Source organism: Onychomys torridus, chromosome 6, assembly GCF_903995425.1.
Source record: "Onychomys torridus chromosome 6, mOncTor1.1, whole genome shotgun sequence".
Classification (NCBI taxonomy): Eukaryota; Metazoa; Chordata; class Mammalia; order Rodentia; family Cricetidae; genus Onychomys; species Onychomys torridus.
Window position 1 is genome coordinate 87358224 of NC_050448.1, and position 22051 is coordinate 87380274.

The following is a 22051-nucleotide window of genomic DNA, read 5'->3' on the forward strand; positions in this document are numbered from 1 at the left end:
TGTTCATTGCCGTGAGTCATTGTTCTTACTCCAGGCCTCTGGTTCCAGCTACACCACCAATAGTGGGCTCTCACTACTGTTCATCTTGTATCTCTTGTTGTTGTCCTGTGTGATAGAGATCCTGCTGTTTTGGACCTGTATGCTCATCCTCTTCACATGATCCAACAGTTCAGAGATGAGGTGGATGTTGGGGTAGGCCAATTCATAGTCCTGGTTCTGGGCATGGGTGGTAGGTATGTAGGTCAGCTCATTCGCTTTCCTTCATTGTTACTACATGGGCGAACTGGGCTAGCTTACCTGATGTGGCCTTCGGCAAGGAGTCAGGCCAGTCCTCCTGCTCTAGGGCCCTCTGTTCCACGTACCTCTCACTCATATTACCAGGACCAGCTCTACTGTTTGTGTTTTTGTTTTCCAGGCAAGGTGCAGTGCCCTCCTGATTGTTGTAGAGGAAATATGAGGTGGGGGGAAGCCAGGACAGCTCTCCTGCTCTCTCTTCAGGCTGGCTTACTTAAGGCTCCTACAACAGCTCTAGTGTGCTGCTCAGGAGGGAGGGAGGGTTTGGTAGCTTGTATGCTGCAGCCTTGTTGCGCAGGGCTAGTTCTCTCCCTTTCTTGACCCCTGGGGCAGCTCTCTTGCCTGCCCTAGATGGAGGGCATGAGATCTTTCCCTAACATATGCCACCTCAGTGGGCGACTGAGGAGGAGGCAGGGTCAGCTCTCCTGCTTTCATGTCCTTTTGCCCTCAGGGTTGGGTTATCTGTGTACCTCACCACAGGGTTAGTTCTAGTGTGCTTCCAGGTAAGGGACAAGCATTAAGCTAAGGCCAAGCTTTCATACTTAGTAAGAAGTCTTGAGCTCATTATTTGGGAGCTAGAGTCCACAGAAACCCAGTTATAAGATATTGCCACATACCCTAAGAAATATTAATTGCTAGGAATTCTCAAATTCTAAATAGTCATCCTTAACTCTGTGGTTGATGAATCTTGCTCAAACTCTTTATTTCTTGCTTTTAGGTCTTGAAGTGCCTAGATTTGACAATACCCATCTGGAACTGCTTCTCTTGGGTGTTGTATAATGTTTTTAAAGAATAAAAACTCAATAAACAAACATTATCTTTTTTCCAGGCTATCAAAACAGACTCAAAATCAATATTATTGTTCTTTTTAAAGAATATATTATGTCTATGCATATACATATTTTAGAAACTGTTTTCTTTTTTAAGTGATCAGTTTTATGCATGCTAAAGCTCTATAAGAATGAAACTTCAAAATCTAGGTTGCATTACTGTGACTCAGAGCAGCAAGTGACAATTTTCGGTATGCTATTTTAATAAAAAGTATCTGGAATTTGAAATTTACTATTAAAGAATTAATACCCATAGAATTTAATTTGATGACAAAGCCCAAGCATGCAAATTCGTTTTATATAAATTGAAGCTGGACTCTGCAGTTTATCAGCTAAATATATACAGGAAATTGAATTACACTTAAGTTTTCAGATATGCTTCTTCTATTTCAGTTCTATGATCAAATAGGGGACATATTCCAGAAACTAAGAGCTTGGCTGTTAAAGAAGACAAGCAAGATTTGTAACTATCTAAGAGCCTGAGTGATTCGGTATACTTGTTGAATTTAATAAGATTTTGTTGCTCTGTGGTGTAGTTCTCAGATCTCTTAGGAACTGATCTGTAATAAAACTTTTATTTTATTAATATTAAGAATTGTGACCATACACCAAACTGAACAAACATGTTATGTGATTGCCAATCCAATGTCCTATATTTATGTCCCATAAAATCCAAAGGAATTTGTATCAGGAATATTGAGCTGTAAAGATTAACTATTGAATAAGATTGGGAAAACAGACCTGAAACTGACTCCATAAGTAAGATAATCATATAGATGTATGTGTTGTGTTCTATTATTTTTTATTTTGGTCTTTGTTCCTTTTATTTCTTCTTGTGTTTATTGTGTGCAGACCTTTTTTTTTTTTTTTTTAGAAAACAGGAAGCATTTTATTTATTTACTTATTTGATTATATTTGTGTTTTAATTTTACATATCAGCCATAGGTTCCCCTGTCCTCCCCCCTCCTGCCCCCGCTACCCTCTTCCCCCCAGCCCCTCCCCTCCATTCCTATCTCCTCCAGGGCCAAGACTCCCCTGGGGATTCAGCTCAACCCGGTGGATTTAGTACAGGCAGGTCCAGTCCCCTCCTTCCAGGCTGAGCAAAGTGTCCCTGCATAAGCCCAAGGTTCCAAACAGCCAGCTCATGCACTAAGGACAGGTCCCAGTCCCACTGCCTAAGTGCTTCCCAAACAGTTCAAGCTATTCAATTGTCTCACTTATCCAGAGGGCCTGATCCAGTTGGGGCCTCCTTAGCTTTTGGTTCATAATTCATGTGTTTCCATTAGTTTGGCTACTTGTCCCTGTGCTTTTTCCAATATTGGTTTCAGCAATTCACACTGTTACAGTCTCTCCTCTTTCTCAACAACTGGACTTCTGGAGCTCCACCTGGGGCCTGTCCGAGGATCTCTGCATCCACTTCCATTGGTTATTGGATGAGAGTTCCAGCATGACAGTTAGGGTGTTTGGCCATCTGATCACCAGACTAGGTCAGTTCAGGCTTTCTTTTGATCATTGCCATGTTGCATCATATAACATATACTATAATCCATTCATGACCAATTTGGCAACTAATGGATACCTGCGTTGCAGTAGTATGTTAAAATGTAAATTAGACAAAGCTCTAACAATGATTTTGCTACTTTGGGTAATCTCTTGTTTCATGAGAAATTGGTAACTTTGTCATTCATACCCCCTTACTGACTATATGAGGTTTATGTAATATGAAAGTAAATCTAAATACTTGAGTGACCCCAAAACATAATTTTAGCCTAAAATGTAACAAATATAGTTAGGCAGAATTTAATGTCCAGCCTTTATCTATTGAAAACAATATTTTTCTCAAAAGATAGACATATTGATCAGCATTAACTGAACTTTCAAATATATATATATATACATATTATATACTTCCAGAGAAGAAACTGAGTATTAAGTGGAGTTTAGAATATTTTTTCCACAAAATTCTTTCCCTCTTATACTGTAATTAATATATGGAAGAAAAAACATGTATTCATATAACAGTATATAATATTTTCTTTTCACAAAAGAGTCTTACTATGTATTCCTGGACTGCAACTCATTATTCCGACCAGGCTAGGTATGAACTCATGGAGCTATCCCAGCCTCTGCTGCCAGAGAGCTGGGTAAAATCATGCATCACTACACGTGATCAACATGTGTCTTTAAAACAATTTCCAGATTAACAAGAATATAATGCTTATTATTATTATTTATTTATTTTGTGATTTTTTTTTTTTTTTTGGAAACAGAATTTCTCTGTGTAACAGCTCTGGCTGTACTAGAACTCACTTTGTAGTCCAGGCTGGTCTCGAACAAATAAAAATCCTCCTTCCTCTGCCTCCCCCCTGCTGTGATTAAACACATGCACCACTACCACCCAGAAATGCCAGAAATGCTTATTATTTTAATTGAAATCGGAAGGAGTGAAAAACACAGTTATAATTAAATTTCATGGCTTCCTGGGATACTCTCGGTCACTATGTCAAATACCCTTCCTTTTTTTTTTTTTGGTTCTTTGAGACATGGTTTCTCTGTTTTGCCCTAGTTGTCCTGAAACTGAAACTCACTTGATAGACCAGGCTGTCCTCAAACACACAGAGATCTGCCTGCCTTTCCCTCCCAATTGCTGGGATTAAAGGCAATGCACTACCACCACCCAGCTTGGAAACATACAAATTTGTATGTTTTCATTTGGTATTATTTTATCCTTTCCATTTTCTATTAAAAATCACATTTTTTAAAATAACTTTTTTTTATTAAGAGATTTTCTATTCATTTTACATACCAACCACAGATCCCCCTGTCCTCCCTCCTCCCACCTCCCAGCCTTCCCACATTTTAATACACAATTTTAAAACACAATGAAAGTTCATATACATTATAATTCTCTACTATGTAACCATTAAAATTTTATGATGAAGTTGCATATACTATCTTTGATATATATACAAGGAAAATTCATACTATAATTCCATAAATTCTTGATATATTTTTCATCTTTGGTCACCGAGTCACATATTTAAGGTACTGTGAAGCAAATTACACAAAGTTGAGGAAGCAGTAAAAGAATAATGGTGATACTCTTTGAAAGAAAAAAAAAAACAGTCTATAGATAATTTATTACATTAATTATATCTAAGTCTGTTCTCAGTTCTCCACTAAATTTATTAAGATCTGTACTGTGCTACATCAGATACCTGAGAAAAATCAAACTGGGTGGTGTCATGATTATTTTTCTCTAACAGTTTGTTCTTTCTAACATGAATGTCTCCAGAGAACACCTAACTGTATTTAGTAGAAAACACTTCTTAGGAGAGTTTATTGAGGGCTGATCTGAGTTTACAACACTGTATTCCTAGACTACAGATCTTAAAGTCAGAATTATGTAGACAAATTGTGTTTTCTTCCTACAGCAGAAAATCTCTGAGTCAACTATGGTGCCTCAAGCTCTTGAGTCCTGCACCTTCTATTCTAGGACACAGAATGTCCCATAGTTAATGTTTGTCAATCAGGCTATGGGATGGGACTTCAAGTGGAAGAAGAAAGAATAACAGAGTAAGTCAGATGAGTAATAGTTTAAACACCTAATATGAGGGAAAGAAAACCAACATTAAGAATGATCCAAAGGAATTAATCAGAGAGAGAGAGAGAGAGAGAGAGAGAGAGAGAGAGAGAGAGAGAGAGAGAGAGAGAGCACATTTGGTTTGCATGGGATTCAAGAAAGGACATCCATGTACAGCTTCTGCTTTGACTTTTGTTTGTGTTTGCAACCCTAATCAAGATACAGTTTCTCTACATTTTTTTGAAAAAGCCCAGTATAACATACTCACTTTGGTTAAACACTTAGGTCTTAATCCTATTTTACTTTTCACACTGAATCTCTCTTCTTAAAGAAGTCTCTAACTGCTACTTCTCTGCACAAGATGTAGTGCAAATTCTAATTGGTCTTGATAATAAAATCCCAGTGTCAGAAGTAAGGGTAAAAGATGAAAGATCAGAGATACAAAGGAGTAAGCCACAATTACTTCTTACCTTGCCACCTCCTCAGCCTGAAAGCAGCTGGGTTCCTGTCTCGTTTCACCTTATATCATGGTCTGCACCTCCCTCGTGCTGAGAATAAAGGTGTGTGCTACCACTGCCTGGCTCTATTTCTCTCTTAGATTGGATCAACCTTATGTAGCCCAGGGTAGCCTTGAATTCCTGATCTTGTACTTCCTTCCCCGAGGTGTTGGGATTAAAGATGTGTGCCATCACTGCCTGGCCTTGATGGCTAACTAGTGGCTTAGCTCTGCCCTCTGATCTCCAGGAAAGCTTTATTTGTTACAGCACAAAGTATCACCACAACAGCTGGTCCAGCTTGGTGTCCTGAAAGGAGCATTTGTGTGAAAATGAGTAGTAGGAGGAGAAAGTGGATTTTGAAATTTTATCTCCTTTCTTGTGATTGATTTGAAGCAACACCAATAATTATTGGGATGACAAATGTGATTCTCTAAGTAGTAACCACAGTAGAAAGGCCAAACAGCATCATACATATGGGCATCAAGTAGCTAAGGCAGCTACAGAGATCAGCAAAGACGGAGTATACAAATGTCAGCAGATAGTGTGACAGAAAGACAAAGGAAAGGGAGTTTTGAGAGAGAAACTAAGAGACTCAGAGAAACAACTATGGGCACACTTATGCAGAGACAATAGTCCATACTGACATTTTTCATTTTATTACACTATAAAATCTGAGCTTATTTCTCAATTCACTCTTTTATTCTCTAATTTACATATGACAGAACTTCTAGTGTTGAGGGTGCAATGAGATGATAATTAGTAAAGCATAGAGTCAAATGACCCCTATCACCATCAGACATAGAATGTATCTACTAAACTCACCTAAAATGTTCCTTCCCTTGTGCTGTTTTGCAGTAAATCCCTGTTGACTACTTTTATTATTATTATTTTTTTTTTAGCATGGACAATGCTTTAGAACACATATTTTCATTATATTAAAATACATAAACTGTGGTGATATTTTATTTGTGCTTTGATAAATAAAGCTTGCCTGGAGATCTGGGGGAAAATGCCATCCATTTTCAAGTATACTAAGTCAGGCAGCACATGCCCTTAATCTGACTACTTAGCAGGCAGGGTCTCTATGTTTTCAAGGCCACACTAGGAAATAGAGCCAAGGGTGGTGACACACGCCTTTAATCCCCGTACCAACCATAGAGACCTGGAGGTTTATATAGATGGACAGTGACAAGGAAGTGAGGTAGCTGGGCTAAGAGCCATGAGAGGGCAGACGAGCAAGGCATATAAAGGCGTGGGTAGACAGGAAGTAGCTCGCATTTGGAAGCTGAGGTAAGGTTGGCTGGTGGCTTTTCCTATTTCCCTGATCTCTAAGTCTTTCACAACATTATTGGACTCCATGTTTGTTATTTAATAAGACCATTTAGAAATTCATCTACAATGAACAATATTGTAAGAATATGTTTAGCTACCTGCAGTCAGTGTAACTGATTTTTTTAAACCACAATACAGCTTTTGATAAAGGATATATGTCTTATTTATTTTTCTACTGAGCTGAAGATATCAGGACCAATGCAAATTGTAGAAGAAAGAGTTTATTGTAGCTTATGTTTCAGGGGGTACATGAACATATGTAGAGAGAGCATAGAAGCAGGAAGGCAACCATGGCATTGGAATAGTAGCTGAGAGCTTAACCCTTATTTACAAGTAGGAGGCAGAAAAAGAGAGAGCCAATTTAGAATTGTCTGCATGTTCATGTTGCCTGGTTCATCATCTTATTGCTTTATATGTTAGCTCACGTATTTCTAGATGCTGAAGTCATTTCTTCATGAATTAGTTGCCTTGTCACTGGACGGATGAGGCCTTTTCAGAGGAATTCAAAGTACATCACATGAGACATATGATTCAGGTGAACTGAAGGCTTGTCTCCAAGTAACAAGCATGATATGGTATTGCCAGTGCATAGAAGAGATGACCACAGTTGTACTTCACCCAAACATTCCATGGAGCAGTTGTGCCCACCTTGGCCTCCCCTACAGTTTTGTTCAGTATATTACTAGGTATGGAGGCAACAGCAATGGATCCATGAACAAAGCTAGGGAGATTCCAGCCTGAGCTGCTGAAACCCACAGGAGAAGGCAGAGGACCACATATTTGGGAAGGTCCTAGTTGGAAGAGGATGATGGAGGAGGTAGTTATGAGAATTTCATAGGAAATCATGAAGATAGTAAGAGAGAAGAGTTTGTGTGAAGCAAAGCATTATCCTCTTGACAATGCCCTATTATCATATTGGAACTCACTTCAAATCAAATATTCAAAAGTTAAATGATTAATGGTTTCAAGATGATGATTTTAAAAAAGCATTTAATTCAAAGTACATCTTGGGCCATCGGAGCAAGAGGAATGTTAAAGGTTATCATTCTGTCGTCTATTGATCTGCCCTATCATATTATCACCTCCATCCTCTTTCCAATCTCTTCCCTTGTAAAGGTCTTACATACTCCTTTTGTTAATACAGAAGTCTAATCTAGTTTGTGATACTATTTTCAAGTTACCATTGCATCATTTTCCCTTTACTTAAACACACATCACACCCTTATTTTACCAATCTGCTATGTATTGTCTTTCAAGTTTAAAAGTTACAATCCTCAAATGCCTTAATTGTCATGTGTATCTCACTTATTGTTTCTCTCTCCAAGCACCTCAATATTGTTCTTGGTGTGTTGGATAAGTCCAAAGTCATGGTTGACATGATTAATATTTTTTATTATATTCCAATAGTACACCATCATTTCATTAAGGGCTCTTGGGTCACCAGATAGAATTATTCTCTCCATTCCCTAACATTTTTGTCTAACTTATTTTATAAGGAAGATGTTGGACATGGTAGTGGCTGTTGGGTTATTCACTATCAAGTGGGCATCATAAGGGCAATCATTGCCTTAACATTTAAGATCAGGAAAGAAGGATTAATTCTGAGAGAGAGACTGATCAGTGGGACTAGAGATTTAAGGAACATTTCAGGCAGTGGTGTTTTGTCATACCTTAAATGTGATTTCTGACAAAATCAAACTCTGGGGGATTGTAAACTTTGTGACTTATAATTTTAATACTATTCAACAAAATCCGAACCAGCTACCACACTGTTCACACTGGCTTTCCTGAATGTTAATGCTATATACGCAGATGCATCTGCCATGCCTTTATTACCCAAGCATACTAATGCTCCTCTGAGATACATTTCTCATGGTGATCCCTGGTTTACCCAGCATTTCCCATTCCCATTTCAAACCTTCAATTTCTCACTTTATCTAGATAAGAGCTTGCCAATTTTTAAGAATCACCTCATCCATCAGCCTCACAAAAATATCCCATGACATTCGCAAGCAAGTTATGTCATGCACCACTCTGGGTCAGTTACTTTTGCAATGATCTCCAATATAATTCATGGTTACACATTTATTATAAAGGGGAGAGCTCCAAAGATTACTGTAAACCAGTTGTTTCCATCCTGATTACAGAAAAAATATGTTTTTCCAAATTTCCATCCAAGAATTGACTACTGAATTTAACACAGCATTGCCCTGAAAGACAAATATTTCCTTTAGAGTATTCCCAATAGCTCTCTCCTATTGCTAAGGCTGATTTTTTTTCTGTAGTTTCTAATTCTTGCAACAACTACTTAGCTAACACCTTGCCCAGCTCGACATTTTCAGCATCTAAATTTGATGCTGTGGTTATCAAACTTAGGTATAATTTATGAAAAGGAAATAAGATATTTATTCCATTTACTGTAAGAAATAAATTTAAAGTTATTTAATACTAGTTTTCAAATCTTCAATATGATTTTTGAGGGTTTATTTTGGCCGAGAAAATTGTGAATTTCCTTAATATTATAATTCAACTCTGTTTTTGCTTTCTTTTGTTTTATTTTTTTAGTTTTTCCTAATCCTTAGCTACTGTGAAGCTACAGTCTGTAACTACAACTTGTCAGTAGAACTAATATAAATATCTTTCTATAGTTCTCATAATGGTTTAAGTAAAATATTACCTGAGGTCCTTTTTCTGCTTATTTTTATCTGCATCTGCTGTCATGGAACACAAACAGACTTGGTATATATAAGTGTTTTAATTATTAAGTGGAGTGGAGATATACCTTTAGTATTTTTTTTTATCATTCAACATTCCCTAAAGTTAAATGCTGGATTAATATGATGATGTGAGAGAAGAAACTTGGTGATGATAGGAACTCAGGAGGCACAGAAAGATCACTGCTCCCCATGCCCATGATCCAGCTGTTTTTAGCCTGAGAGGCTAGAAAAATATAGGAGAAAAGGAAAAAATCAAATATGTACTCTGCTTTGTCAGCCAAGTAGACAGTAATATTTGGAAACATTTTAAGATGATATGCCCTATGAAGAAAAAGTGGCTCCTGTATAGGGGAAATCTTTAAATTAGTTCTATGTGAAAATTTTACACATTTGATAATATTTGTTGTATAGATTGATAACTTTTTAGTGTGGAAAATAAAGCCAGCAGAGCTTGGTTATTTTCTATAGAAGAACTAGAGTTTCTTAAAACAATGCTTTGTCAGAGATTTCTTAATCTCTCCATTCTGACCATATGAGGAAATCATTCCCCTTTCACTCTCTCTCTCTCTCTCTGTAACTCCACTGGAGTCAACATTTAAGGATACTGAGATCCTGCTCATTTGGAAACCAATTTGGGTTATTCAAAAATCACAGTCTTCCATCAGCCCATGATAAGGCACTTCCAGGTAAGGTTAGTTGAAGCAGTTTCAGGAGAGAGAGGGGAAAAATAAGGGCAGTGCTACAAATTACATAATAGAGCCCAGAACTCAAGCATATGCAGTTTCATATTTAGCACCTCTCCAAAAGAGCATTTTATAATAGAACTGCATTATATTTAGATCTGTATCATCCTTGGATGGCTTGTCTTCTTCCAATTCTCTGAGGACATTCTCAAAATAATAGTGACAGAAAAGCCTCAGCATGCTTTAGAGGTAAAAGTCCTTTGTGTACAAAGACACTCCTGCAGCTGGCCCATCCTCAAGAGACCTTCTTCATCATGGCTGTTTTTAACGTGTCTTTTCCTTTCAACTTTTAAAGTGAAAGCACAAGCAGACAAGAATAAATGAAATTTCTAAAATTTGAAACCAACTCTGCTTGCTTATTTTTCTCTGTGAGCTTGCTACTAGTTAGTGCTCATTGTATGCATTTATTGAATAAACAGAAAACTTGTGTACTGACTAAGCTCTGATTTTCTTTATGTTGGTGTTTTATATAATTAACTACAAACAATTATTCCACATTATTTAATTTGGTTTTTCTTTTATTTTTATAACTTCATTGAACTTTTTTGTTGTCTTTTTCTGGATCAAATCACACAGTAACACAACAACATGGAGGGTTAGAGTTCAATCTGTAAAACAGCCTAAGGGGATGACCAATATACATAAGCTAATAATTGTCAAACCAATATTGATATCAAGCTGAAAATTACTTAAGAATCTGAAAAGAATAAGTTTGACTATTCAGTAGCTAACTACTGTTATCATTGTGAATTTTATTTTACATATTTACTTATTTGTAATAGGGATGGATGATAGCTTACATGTGGAAGTAACATGGACAGAGTTTAGATATAGATGGTAGCCTACATGTGGAGGTGAGAAGACAAGCTAGTTCTTTCTTTCCACCATTTGGGTCCCAAAGATTGAACTCTGACTGTTAGGTTTAGTGGCAAGTGCCTTAGCCAACTGAGTCATTTCACCAGCCCTTCCTTGTTATATTCAATATGAAAAAAAATATATGCATATGAATATATTTATGTGACTGAAAATGTATTATGACTGTATAATTTTCTGTATCATATTGCTATGAATTGAATGAAAGGAAGTTTCTGATATGCTTTCAGATGTTAACAGAAGAATAAATTTTAATTTGTACAGATATTGTCAATTATGTTTCATTATTACTGGTATTTTCTATTTTTCCTTTTACTGAAAATATATCCCTTTCTTATACAATATATTCTGATTATAGCTTCCTCTCCCTCTAATTCTCAAACCCTAATCACATGTCCTCTTATGCATATCTGGTCTCTTTCTGTCTCTCCTTAGAAAAGAATGGTTTCTAAGGTATAACAACCAAACATGAAAAAATAAAGTAAAATATTGGAAGATGAAACAAAAACTGTCATGGCAACCCAACCGGAGGAAAAGAGTCCCCAAAACAGGATCATGACTCAGACACCCACTTGTTCTCATAGCCAGGAGTCCCATAAAAATACTAAGAATAAGCTGCAATATATACACAGTGGTCCTGATGCAGACCCATGAAAGCCCTGTACTTGCTGCTTCAGTGACTGAGCTTATATTCCCCTTTCTTACTCAGTTCAGAGTGCCTTGGTTTTCACACGTCCTATGTCCCCTCTGGCTCTGACAATCTCCACTTGATTCTGGGAGCTCTTAGGAAAGGCATTTGATGGAGAACTTCCATTTAGACTCTCTCTCTCTCTCCATGTAATGTCCGGGCGTGGATTTCTGATGGAACATAATTTCCCATCTGCTGTCAAAGAAAGCCTCTCTAATGATGACTAGATAAGGCACTGATCTGTGAGTATCACAGAATAATATTAGGATTCATTTTATTGATAGTATACCTTTTTTATGACAGTAGTGTTTAGTTTTACCTTAGGTCTGTGGGCTATCTTGTCTCTGGTTCTTTGTCATCCTAGCAATATCTGGCATGGGTTCTTTCTCATGAAGTGAACGTTGGTCAAATCAGATTTTGATTGGCTACTCCTACAAGTTCACTAGGTTTAGGAGAACAACTTGGAAAAATTTAACATTCTTCACAAGAATTGTTCTCTTCATTGCTGGAGAGATGCCTTAGTGGTAAACACACATACTCCTATTAGAGTGGGCAGGAGTTTGTTTCTCATCACTTTATCAGATGGCTCATACCCTTCTGTAACTCTAGTTCCAGTGGGATCTAACACCTTTGTTTTCTACTTGCATCTGCACTCATGTACACACACACACACACACACACACACACACACACACACACACACACTTACTGAAAAGAAGTAAAAATAAATAAATATTTAAAACAAAATTTCGCACTTACAAGGAAATCAATTCACTATTATAAAAGCTATGTAAGAAAATCCTACAACAGGCAACATAGCAAGTGGAGAAGAATTCAAAGATGTCCCTTTAAGATTTGCCCAGGGAAAGGAGAAGGACAGCTCCACCATCGTCGTCATTTCTATTGAGAGTATTATTGTAAGTCCTAGTCATAGAAGTTGAGCAAGAAGAAGGTTAGGAAAGAGGAAAGTGAAATAAACCTATTTAATATGACATAACATAAATAACATTATAAAGACTCCACAAAAACTGTTGAAAGCAATATGTTTATATAGAATATAAAATAGGTATACAAAAACACACAATATTTTTATAGTGTATAAGAAAGAAATTGAAAATGACACAAAAATTGCAACATATTCCAGACTCCTAGGCTGAAGTAATGAATATTGTTAAAATACTGATCATATCTTAAGTGACATATAGAGTCATTGAACATCAATGAAATTATTTACAGAAATGTAAATTATAGTAATATGAATACTTATTTTTTTCAAATCATAAAAGACCAAAGCATACACAACAATTTTGAACAAAAAATAATAAAGCTAGAAGCATCACACTGTCATCCTAAATCTATGCCATAGAGATAAAGTAATCAGAACAGCATGGAATAGCATGAAAAGCAGATACCTAGAACAATGGAAAAAGATGGAGAGCATAGGAAAAATATCTGTTCATTTAGAGATTCTGACAAAGATTGCAAAACCATAGTGAAGAAGTAAGTTCTCCACAAAAATTTTCATTGGGAAAATTGTACACTTAATTATTGTTAGATCAACTTAGGTTTTATCTCTGATGATATGCAAATCTATTAAAATTTTTATCAAATTTTAAATATTAAGACCAGAAACTAAAAGTCTTATAGAAGAGGACAGAAAGAAAACAACACATATTAGTCTGGGTAGTGGTCTTTTGAAATGATGATAAAAGCACACACATTTCAAAAATAAAGATTAATTGTATTACTCCAAACAAAAAGGCTTTATCACAGCCAAGGAAGAAATCAAAATAGTGAAGATACCAGCAAAAAAATAAATAAATAAATAAAAATGGGTAAAACTATTTACTAACTAAGCATCTGGTAAAAGATTAAATACCAAAATTTATATGGACATTAGAATCTCAAAGCTAAAAAAAACAAATATTCCAATAGGGAATAAAAGAGGAAAAACAAAAACAAGTGGATGATTATGATGAAAGCACATTCAACTGACCAAGAGCTTATGAAAATACACTTGGCACTAAGGAAATGCAGATCAAAATAATGGTAAAATATCACCTCACTCCTAATAGAGTTACTTTTTACAAAAAAGACAGGAGATGCTTGACTGGATCCCTGCATCTGCTTCCATCAGTTATTGGATGAAGGCTCTATTATGACAGTCAGCGTATTTACCAATCTGATTATGAGGGTAGGCAAGTTCAGGCACCCTCTTGACTATTGGTAGTAGTCTAAACTGGGGTCGTCCTTGTGGATCCTTGGAATTTCCCTAGCACCAGGTTTCTCCCTAACCCCACAGTGTCTCTCTCTATCAAGATATCCCTTTTATTGCTCTCCCACTCTGTCTCTCCCCTAGCTGGACCATCCCATTCCCTGATGTTCTCATCCCCCATCCCCTCCCCTCTATTGTTTCCCCTTACTCCCAGTTTGCTCATGATTTCTCATCTATTTCCCCTTCGCCAGGCCGAGCTTCAGGAATCCAATCAAAGAGAGGGAAGAAGGATTATATGATCAATGGGGGAGGGACAAGATCATGATGAAATAACTGAACCAAGATTGTAGGAACTCACAAACTTTAAACCCACAGCTGTGGAGCTCACATGGGACTAGACTAGCCCCTTTGCATATGGGAGACAGTTGTGTGGCTGGGTCTGTTTTAGGGGCCCCTGGTAATGGGATCAGGATCTAGCTCTAGTGGATGAGCTGGCTTTCTGGAGCCCATTACCTATGGTGGGATGCCTTGCTCAGTCTTGATGGAGGGGGGAGGGACTTGGTTCTGCCTCAACTGAATGTACCAGGCTTTGCTGACTCCCCATGGGAGTCCTTACCCTATTGGGGGAGGGATGGGGGGCAGGCCATTGTGGGGGAAAGTTGGGGGAGAGCTGGAGAAGTGATGAGAGAGGGATCTATGGTTGATATGTAAAATGAATAAAAAAGTTTCTTAAAGAAAAAATGAAAAAAAAGACAAGATATGATGTTGTTAACATTATGAAGAACAGGGAGTCTTTCTGAGCTGTTATTAAGACTGTAAATGAGTAAATTATTAATGATAACAATGGAGAGGTTCATCAAAATTTAAAATGTATCCAAAGGATGATCCATCATATCACAATGACACTTGCTCAATTATATTCCTATCAGCTTTATTTATAATAGCCAGAACCTGAAAACAACCTAGATGTCCCTCAACCAAAGAATGGGTAAAGACAATGTGTTACATACATACAATGGAGAATTACTTAGCTGTTAAAAACAATGACATCATGAAATTTTCAGGGAAATGAATGGAACTAGAAAAAAATCATCCTGAGTGAGGTAACCTAGACCCAGAAAGACAAACATGATATATACGCACTCATAAGTGGATATTAGGTGTAAAATAAAGGCTAACCAGGCTACAACCCACAGACAAAGAAATACTAGGTAACAAGGAGGATTTGGGGGTGGACATCAGGATCTCCCTGGGAAGGGGAAATAGAAGAGATTTTTGCGAGTGGACTGAGGGAAGTTGGGGATGTTAACATGAGCAACCAGGTTGTGGGGGCAACGGGAGAGTACTAAAAGAGACTACTGGGAAGTGGGGACATATTGGGTTCAGGTAAAAACCTGGCATAAGGAAATTTCCCAGGAATGTACAATGATTACTTCAGCTAAGACACCTAGCAATAGCAGATACATAGTTTGAACTGGCCATCCCCTGTGACCAGGCAAAACTTCAAGTAGAGAAAGTAGGACATCAACCCAACCACATAACCTTTGACATACAGTCTGTCCTGCCTATGGTATGTGCTGGGGTAAGGGTGGCCTAGAGATTGAGGGAGTTGCCAATCAATGACTTGTCTAGACTAAAACCCATGCCAGGGGAGTAAGCCCAGTCCTGACACTGTCTGGAGCATCATAACCAACAGGCTGGATGAGCCAGAGACCTAGGATAGAACCAAACACGACTAGCGGAAAAAATATCAATGTAATGCTGCCTAACGATATTTTGCTATACTAATAAGATTGATGCCTACCCAGTTGTCATCAGAGAGGCTTCATCCATCAACAGATGGAAACAGATGTAGACGTATAGCCAAACGGTAGGATTAGGCAGAGCTGTGGAGTCATGTGGAAGAAAGGGAGAAAGGATTACAGGAATAAGAAGGGTCAAGGACACCACAAAAAATCCACAGGATCAATTTATCTGGGTGCATAGGGGCTCACAGAGAATAAAATGACAACAGGTGAGCTAGCATAGGACTGACTAGCTATTTGGCATATCTGTTACACTTGTGTAGCTTGATATCCTCTCATGGGATTCCTAACAGTGTTAGCAGGGGCTGTCTCTGACTCTTTTATGAGCTTTTGGGACCATACACCTCATACTGAGTCAGATATTTAGTCTTACTGTAAGTTGATATGCCATGTTTTGTTGATATCCATGGGGGACCTGCCCTGAGAAGTGGATTGGGATGTGGGAACAAAAAGGGGTGTGGTAGGGACTAGGAAGAGAAAAGGGATGGGAACCTGTGACCAGGATGAAAAATAAATAAACAATTATTAAATACTTAAAAATGTAGTTACCATATAATCTACCCACACTAAGACTATGTATGTATCAGTACAAATAAAATTAATATATAGAACACACAATACTCATGTTTATCACTGCACTAGTCACAGCACCTAACATCTGGCATCAATACTAAGAGCACATGAAAAAAATATGTGCACATGTGAAATAGAATACTATTCAGGAAGTATAGGTGAGGTGAGCAGACTAGGAGAATTCTGGGAAGAGAAAGGGCTGAGTTAGGAATCATCAGCCAGACAGAGAGAAACAAGATGTCAAGGCAGAACTGATAAAAAGTACCAAGTCATATGACTAAACATAAATAAGAATTATGGATTAATTCAAGCATAAGAGCTAGTCAGTAATAAGCCTGAGCAAATGGTCAAGCAGTTATAATTAACATGAGCTTCTGAGTGATTTTTTTATAAGTGGGTCATGGGACTGTGGGGGTCTGGTGAGACCAGAGAAACCTGACTAAAATAAACAGTTACACCCTTTAAAAGATTTATAATATGGGCTTAGGGATTTAGCTCAGTGGTAGAGCAATTGCCTAGCAAGCACAAGGCCCTGGGTTCAATTCTCAACTCTGAAAAAAAAAGAGATTTATAATATGAGGGCACTCTTGGCAGTTGGTTAAAATGTGAGGTATAAGCAATTGAAGGAATCCTGGTCACATATTTCTAGATGAATATTTTTGTTATTGGTCAAGTATATCACCCCTAAATCTGTCCTGTTGATCGTTTCTCTGTTTTCTGTCCAATATGCTGCTACCTGGTCTGCTCCATTATTCTTTCCTGGCTGTGATTGAGCTCCAAATCTATGAAACAAAATAATTATTTTATTCCTTAAGTGGTTTGGTCAAGTATTTGGTCACAAACCTGACAAAAGTAACTAATACAACCATAGAAAGCACAATTGTATATTTGATTTACTATATTATTTCCTATTTATGTTTAATATATTTTAAATTCTATATAAAATGTTTAAAACAATATAAAATGCTGTATGTGTTTTTACATCTTATGTGATTTCTTCACATAATTAAAACTTTGTTTTTTTGTTTTGCCTTTTTGATATACTATTTGATTGAGAATGTTGTTAAGGAATGTTTACATGTCAATAAATAGCAAATAAGAACCTATTGATTATCCTTTCAAATACATTTTGAATTTACTCTATTGAATAATTCAATAAGGAAGTTGGAAATTACCCTGATAAAATTGCAACTGGGTGTAAATTGAATGACACAAGTCAGATTTATGTCAAGTGGGAAAACTATATTATTTTCTTTGTACCGAGAAGTCTCTCACTGTAAAACAAATCCATAACTAATAATCATCAAGGTTGAATTCATTTTCATTCATTATAACATCCATAAAGTATATTTCTCAATGTTTATAGCTTATTTCACCTGGGATATTTCTAGTGAATGCTTTACTATCATATTATTCAATAGGAAATCATTTATTTTTCAATAACAAAAATATTCATGAATCTTTGTATTAGAAAACAAAAAACTGGTGGTAACCTTGGCCTCAGTGCTGAAATTTTTCTGGAGAACACAACTTAGGATGATTGTTGATAAGACTTAATCATTTATCATTTCACAAGAAAAATGCCTTGTGATTGGGGGAAAAAAGTCTTTGTTCGCCAGTGTGAATTTTGGAATGGTTTCTTCAGTTGTTTTTTTCTGTGGTCAATGTTGAATCCTTGCTGTTTATTAAAGCAAAGTCATGGCACAATGTTACACATACATATAAATCATTATGTTATTTTCACAGCCTCTCATGCAGCTTTCAGTATATTTTGAATTCCACATGTTTGAATTATTGTCAAGAACTTCAACCACAAAGCACTCCCCTTTCAAAGTAGCTAGGGGGAAATTTTCCCCCATGTGTCAGTTTGCGACTAACTTAGTCATAAGTATGTCCTGGTGTAGCACCAAACTTAAAAGGTCTTATTAAATAAAAACAAACCTGGGAGCCAGATATTTGGGTGATCACTGAAAGATCAGAGAGACATAACAAGCCACAGCCAATTCTTCAGCTGATCTTGTTTCCTCTAACTGGAAACCTCTGTGTCCTTATCCAAATGGATCTCAGCTGAACTGCTGCTAAAAGCCTAAAAGCTTAACATAGATCTAGTTCCTGGTCCTCATGCTTTATATGCCTTTCTGCTACCTGCCATCATTTCCTGGGATTAAAGGCATGTGTCACCATGCCTGGCTGTTTCCAGTGTGACTTTGAAGTCACAGAGATCCAGATAGGGCTCTCCCTCTGGAATGCTAGGATTAAAGGCATGTGCTACCACTGCCGAAACCTATGTTTAATATAGTAGCTGTTCTGTTCACTGACCCCCAGATAAGTTTATTGAGCTACACAATATGTCAACCATATTTCCCCCTTTTTTTGGTTTAAAATACAAAAGTTACAACAAATATAATAAAAAGTATATACAATAAGTATAATAACTATATACAATATACACAAGCAATAAATACATCATAGTGAGTTGAGGTTAGCTGTGTCTTGCTCTGCTTCTCTGTTCTTTCACCTCAATATCTTGCTCCCGAGTTTTTATTAATAAGACCATTTAAGATTCACGTTACATTCCTGAACAGTCTTCAGGTCACTATTCAACATCCTAATAATTGAATTTTAGCATTAATTCACAGTATAAGGTGACTATTTATTCTATTTAATAGTCTACAAATATTTAAGGCTATACTCCAGAAATTTTTTTCCTTTTCAGATTTTATTTTATTTTATTTTTTTTATTATATTTGTGTTTTAATTTTACACATAAGCCATGGATTCCCCTGTCCTCCCCCCTCCCACCCCCATCCCTACCTTCCCCCATCCCCTCCCCTCTATTCTCATCTCCTCCAGGGCCAAGACTCCCCTGGGGATTCATTTAAACCTGGTGGATTCAGTACAGGCAGGTCCAGTTCCCTTCTTCCAGGCTGAGCAAAGTTTCCCTGTGTAAGCCCAAGGTTTCAAACAGCCATCTCATGCTCTAAGGACAGGTCTGGGTCCCACAGCCTGGATGCCTCCCAAACTGTTCAAGCTATTCAATTGTCTCACTTATCCAGATGGCCTGATCCAGTTGGGGGCTCCACAGCCTTTGGTTCATAAATCATGTGCTTACATTCGTTTGGCTATTTGTCCCTGTGCCTCTCCAATCTTGGTCTCAAAAATTCATGCATGCTCTTACAGTCCCACCTCTTCCTCCACAACTGGACTCCTGGAGCTCCACCTGGGGTCTGGCTGAGTATCTCTACATCCACTTCCATCAGTTATTGGATGAGAGTTCCAAAACGACTGTCAGGGTGTTTGGCCGTCTGATCACCAGTCAAGATCAGATTAGGCTTTCTCTCGACCATTGCCAGCAGTCTACAGTGGATGTATCATTGTGGATTTCTGGGGACCTCTCCAGCACTCTGCCTATTCCTGTTCTCATGTGTTCATCATTTATCATGGTCTGTTATTCCTTGTTCTCCCTTTCTGTTCTTGATCCTGCTGGGATCTCCTGCTCCCCTAAGTTCTCTTTTCCTTGAACCTTGCCCTTCATTTCTCCCACTGTCGTCCAGGTTGTTCATGTAGATCTCATCCATTTCTCTGTCATTGGGTGATCCCTGTGTCTTTCCTAGGGTCTTGTTTTCTAGGTAGCCTCCCTGGAGTTGTCTAGCAGTCTAATCATCTTTGTTTTATATCTAGTATCCTCCTATGAGTGAGTACATACCATGTTTGTCCTTCTGAGTCTGGGTTACCTCACTCAGGTAGAAAGTGTGCTTTAAACAGCGCAGAAGCTTTAACGTTAAGATGACCACATTTTGGTAATCTAAAAATTCTGCATATTAACATTCATTAACTGAATGTTATATGAGAATTATTATGTTGAATGAATCTAAATTATTTGGCAGTAAAATCATTTTTCTCCAAATACATTTTGAAAAGAACAGACAATTCCAACAATAGCTATGATACCTTCCAGTAATATTCAACCTGTGCCTTGTATGACTAGGGTTAATTTTCAATATAGCCCAATAGGTGATGATAAAATTATATGAATGTGAGATTTTCTTTGGTGAATTCAATTGTGCATTTATAAAGCCTGACTTCTGTAGATTACATATCTTACTGCAATGTTAAAAGGTGGATACACCTGGAAGACATAATTGTATGCATTACAGGATGGAATCAGGAATGAGTTAAATATACACCATTCCACATCCCCAAATCCATTAGTTTTATTTATTTAAATTCAATTGTTTTATTTCAATAGCTTAATTAACCAACATCATTTGGAAATATTGAACATGAAGTTAATTAAAATCCCTACAATATTAGAACAGACAACAATGCTATGGGTAAATAAACAGAAGGGGGTAAAAGGTCTAGGGAGGAGAAGTAGGAGGGAAATCTGAGTTGTGAATGTAAAATAAATTGAATTTTTAAAAAGTTCTGGAGTGAAGGACTTTGGGAAAATCATAATGGCTTTTTAAAAGAGATAATGCATTTATTTCAAGATAGTTAATTTGTGGTAAACATATGTCTACTTTTGCTCATAGCTCTATGATAAATTTCCTCATTTTTCATCTGGTTCTCTAGTATGGGACATATCAGTCTTCACAGTCTAGTATGCTGGTTCTAAAATGAATACTGGTCTTCCATATAATAGGTATAAAGAATTCAACACTTATCTATGTAAAAGTAAAAAAGATGGACCAACAAAAGTTTTTGGAAGGTAATACAGGACTTTCTTAGAAATTTATGGTAGAGAATTGAAATGAAAACATGGTTAAATATTTGGCCATGTCTGATGAGAGACAATGAAAACAGGAATGACTCCAGAGGTGCCTCGAACCCATACTAGGGGGAGTGAAGAAAATCTTAGACATATTTAATGATAAATTAAGATCATCATAAATAAAAGAGTGTAAAATGGCTTTAGCTGGGCGGTGGTGGTGCACGCCTTCAATCCCAGCACTCAGGAGGCAGAGACAGGTGGATCTCTATGAGTTCGAGGTCAGCCTGGGCTACCAAGTGAGTTCCAGGAAAGGCACAAAGCTACACAGAGAAGAAACGCTATCTCAAAAAAAAAAAAAAAAAAAAAAAAAGGCTTTGGATTGACTTATTCCTGTGAATAACACCTCTGAATTTCTAAAGATAATATCTAGTAGCCCATCTAAGATGGGGGGCATGGCAAATGGCTAAAGAGAAAATAACAGAATCACAAGAGCGAGCTAATTAATCACAGCATTGACAAGGTATCTGGGCTGAGAAACATGTTTAGAGATTAATTATGGTTGTGATTTTAATACTTGCTCCTTATTAGAAAATCTTAAAGTAAGACAATATTTGTATAGAATCTTTCCCCAAGAAATACCTGCCCAACTGGCTTTTTGGACAGCCTATGCTGTGACACTTTGCTCAGTCTTGGTGCAGGAAGGAGGGGACTGTTCCTGCCTTGGCTGAGTCTACCAGGCTGGAATGACTCCCCAAGGGAGACCTGCTCTTGGAGGAGGTGGGAATGGGAGGGTGGATTGGGGGGGGGGAGCTGGGGGATAGGAGGAAGGAGGGCGGGGGAATCTGTGGCTGATATGTGAAATTAAGTTAATTATAAAATTAAAATATTAAAAAAGAAATATCTGCCCAAATAGATCTCCAAGATTAGAATTTTAAAAACATCAGCATATCTCAACTCCAAGGATAAGGAAAAAAGACAAGAATGCTTCTGTGATCCAAGCTGTACATCTTCTCTAATACTATCTTGATATTTATCTGGAAATAAAGACTGCTCCAAAAGTAAACAAAGAGCTACACAGAGAAGTAAACTAAGTAACTATCCTAAGACATGCACAACCTAGCTCAAGGTAAGATTCCTTTCTATTGGTAAATGACTGTTTCCCATCTTAAGATCCTGAAGCATTTGTG